This window comes from Camellia sinensis, chromosome 8, assembly GCF_055761805.1.
Source record: "Camellia sinensis isolate YWXY chromosome 8, ASM5576180v1, whole genome shotgun sequence".
Taxonomy (NCBI): domain Eukaryota; kingdom Viridiplantae; phylum Streptophyta; class Magnoliopsida; order Ericales; family Theaceae; genus Camellia; species Camellia sinensis.
This window is the reverse complement of record NC_138968.1, coordinates 15,562,001-15,566,299: the sequence shown is the minus strand read 5'-3', so window position 1 is coordinate 15,566,299 and position 4,299 is coordinate 15,562,001.

Below are 4,299 nucleotides of genomic sequence, written 5' to 3'. Positions count from 1 at the left end.
CCAGAGATTGGTGACTAAGATGTTCAGACATCTAATAGGCAAAACAGTTGAGGTATACATTGATGACATGGTCGTAAAGACCAAAGAACCTGAGGATCATCTGGCCGACCTAAAAGCAATCTATGATATCCTGAGGACATTTCGGCTCTGACTCAATGTGTCAAAGTGTGCATTTGGAGTTGGGTCAGGAAAGTTCCTGGGATACTTGGTTACTAGAAAGGGCATTGAGGCGAGCCTAGATCAGATCAAGGCCATCTTGGACTTGAAGAGCCCAACATCAGCAAAACAAGTACAGATGTTGACTGGAAGGGCTGCAGCCCTGAATAGGTTCATGAACAGAAGTTCTGACAAATGCAAACCTTTCTTTAGTTTAGTAAAGAAAGCCACAGACTTCTTGTGGACAAAAGAGTGCGAAGTCGCCTTGGCCGACTTGAAAAAATACTTGACCACAACTCCAGTTCTCTCAAATCCAGTACCTGGAGAGGATCTGTTCTTATACTTGGCGGTTTCAAAGCATGCAGTGAGTGTAGTGGTAATCAGAGAAGAAAAGGGAGAATAGAGGGCAGTTTATTATGTGAGTAAAACCTTAGCAGATTCAGAGACCAGATACTTACCCTTGGAGAAATTGACACTAGCCTTAGTAATGGCTTCTAAGAAACTGAATCATTACTTTCAAGCCCACAAGATTGTGGTATTAACTGAGTATCCCTTGAAGTCCCTATTACAGCAAGGAGATCTAACAGGCAAGATAGCTAGATGAGCAGTGGTGTTGGGCCAATATGACCTAGAATTCAGACCCAAAACAGCAATCAAAGGCCAGGTTTTGGCCGACTTCGTGGCCGAGTTCACACTTGGTGCCATCCCATATCGGGCTCCGATGAGTCACGGTTCAGGATGTCCAGGTGAATAGGTAGAAACCCAGCTGGGGATAACAGAACAGGAGAAAGAAGAGAAACTCAAACCCTGTAATATTTACATCGGCGACTCATTCTATATGTTTGTTGATGGGAGTTCAAATCGTCAGGGAGCGGGGGAAAGAGTAGTGCTAGTGTCGCCAGTTGGGCGGATGCTAGAACAATCTATTCATTTGGGGTTTAAAGCCTCAAACAACGAAGCAGAATACGAAGCACTGATCGCAGGATTGAAGTCGGCAGCAGCAATGGAAGCCGACGAGGTGGTGGTCTTCTGTGACTCCCAGCTTATCGTTAACCAGGTAACTGGCGAATACGCAACCTGAGATGAAAGAATGATGGCCTATGTAAAGGAGTTTGTCAGACTGGTAGCCTTATTCCAGGATTGCCGACTACAGTAAGTTAGTCAAGATGACAATAGCCATGCTGATGCCTTGGCAAAACTGGCCAGTGCAATGAAATTAGGAGAGCCAAGGACAATAATGGTTGACTATTTGTCAGGCCCAAGTGTAGAACCACTGAACACAAAGTATGAAGCAATGTATGTAGAGATGGGACTAAGTTAGATGGATGCAATAGTAGTGTTCCTTAGAGATGAGAATTTGCCAGATGACCACAAAGAAGCACACAAGACAAGACTGAAGTCGGCGAGGTTTAGCCTAATAGCAGAAGGACATCTCTACAGAAGGTTCTTTACTGGTCCCGTTTTGAGATGTGTACATCCTTCCCAGGTTGAAGACTTCCTGTATGAAATACACGAAGGAGTATGTGGAAGCCACGCTGGGGGTAGGTCACTTGCTCATAAGGCTATCACTCAGGGGTACTGGTGGCCTTATATGCAGAAAGATACTAAAGCTTATATCAGAAAGTGCGAAAAGTATCAGAGGTTTGCACCTTTGCTACATCAACCAGCAGCAGATTTAAAACCAGTGTCCAGCCCTTCGCCATTTGCCCAGTGGGGCATGGATCTTGTTGGACAATTGCCTCAAGCAATTGGACAAAGGAAGTTTCTACTAGTAGCAACAGATTATTTCACAAAATAGATAGAAGATATTGATGTAAAGAACTTCATATGGAGGAAAATCATCACCAGATTTGGGATTCTGAGGGCAATCATAGCAGACAATGGCACACAGTTTAATAGTAAGCTAATCAAGAGCTTCTGTGCAAAATACAAAATTAAGAGCTATTACTCTACTCCAAGCTTCCCTCAGAGTAATGGTCAAGCAGAAGCATCCAATAAAACAATCCTAGATGGGATCAAGAAAAGGCTGGAAGCAGCAAAGGGAAGTGGGTGGACTACGCTGAGAAGATCGACTGGGGAATTCCCATTTGCCATGGCTTATGGCACAGAGGCAGCAATCCCATTAGAAGTCGGCATCCCAGGGATCAGAACCTAAGGAGTAGAGAATGGGACTAATGAGGCATTTTTGGCCCGAGATCTGGACCTATGGGAGGAAAGAAGAGAGAAAGTAGCAATTCGGCTGGGGGCATACCAGCAGCTTGCTAAAGCTTACAATAAGAAGGTCAACCCACGAGAGTTTCAAGTTGGGGACCTCGTCCTGAGAAAGGTCGTCAGTAACAAAAAGGATCCCAGAGAGGGCAAGCTTGGCCCAAATTGGAAAGGACCTTACAGAATCATCTCGGTCGCCGACAATGGGGCATACAGGCTTGAAGACAGCGAAGGCAAAGAGTTACCAAGACCCTGGAATACTTGCAACTTGAAGTTTTTTATCATTAGATTTTTAGTTTTTTAATTAAATTTTTTTGTTATTAGCCGAAGTAATAATTAAATTTTAGCTCAATTTTTAATTTCAAACTTGTGTAATACGACTAACCAGTCCCTTGGCGATATTTCTAAGTGAAACATGACGAATAACTTAGACTTATTATATAGCAGAGTTGAAATTATACTTGCATATAATATAGTTAAACTAAGTTGGCGATGTTTCTGATTGAAACATGACGAATAACTTAGACTTATTGTGGGTGCTTGGGAAGTGGATTTTTTTGTAGGTTTTTTTAGTTGTAGGATATTATTAGAGAACTTTTTTTTTTTTGTGTTTGAGAAGATAGTTTGGTTTTTTTTGTAGTTGGATGTGATGTTTGTGAGAGAAAAAGTGAAATGATTATGGGGTTTGGTGTGATATTTTGTTTGGATTTGTTTTTTTTTTTTTAAATTTTGTAAACAATTTGTCTTTTAGTGAAAAAAAACAAAAAAAAATAAAAAAACTATGTCCCCAAACACCACCATTATATGGTAGAGTTGAATTATACTTGCATATAATAGAGTTGAACTAAGTTGGCGATGTGTCTGATTGAAACATGACGAATAACTTAGACTTATTATATGGCAGAGTTGAATTATACTTGCATATAATAGAGTTGAACTAAGTTGGCGATGTTTCTGATTGAAACATGACAAATAACTTAGACTCATTATATGACAGAGGTAAAATTATACTTGCATATAATGGAGTTGAACTAAGCTAGATTAACCTAGATTTGCCATATCGGCAGAATCAAAACCCGGATTGGAACTAAGTGCATTTTAGTAAGATTAACAGAGGAACCAAGGTTGAGAACCTCGGCTAGTCTCTATTTGAATCTAACTTTGGCAACAAAGATCGTAGCCACATACTTAATGAGAACGTACGTGAAACTTAAGTTCACATTAAGGGGCAGAGAGCTGGAGAATGATGAGTAAAAGTTCAAAGTGCTTAGGGACTTGTTGAAATTTTATAGAAAAATTTACAAGCTAGAGTTGGCTTAACACTTGTTGAAATTTTCAGGAAAATTTACAAATTAAAGTTAAGCCGAGGTAATATTGCAAGAAGTACGTATTTGCCTAGATAACCAAGTTACCAAACTTGGGGAGTATAGAAGACAATAAATGGCAAGTTTAAAACAACACTTGTGGAAATATTTTCATAATGTTTTCAAGTGTTAAGCCAAGGCCAAGATTGCACAGTTAAAGGGTACTTAGAAGATATACCCGAGGTACATTACCCTGAGGAGATTGCACAGTTTAAGATGAACTTTTTGAAAATATGCAAAAATAATCTAAGTATGGAATGGTACATAGAAGAAAAGAAGGCATACACTCAGACACTTGGAAGAAAATGTAAAGACTTGCATTCAAATAAGAAAGTTGTTCAGATACAAAAAGACACTTCAGCCTAGCACAGAAGGTTACTTGTTCAGATTACAAAAGCGGGACGTCAGCCAAATATGAAAACTAAAGCATTGTTCAAGACAAAACAAAGTACAAAGCACAGAAATAAAAGTTTACAGTTAAGACTATTCGGCATCAGTGGCAGGATGTGTCTCAGTCTCAGAAGATAACTGTGAAATCTTCTCGGCAGCCTTCTTAGCCTCGAGCTCGGCG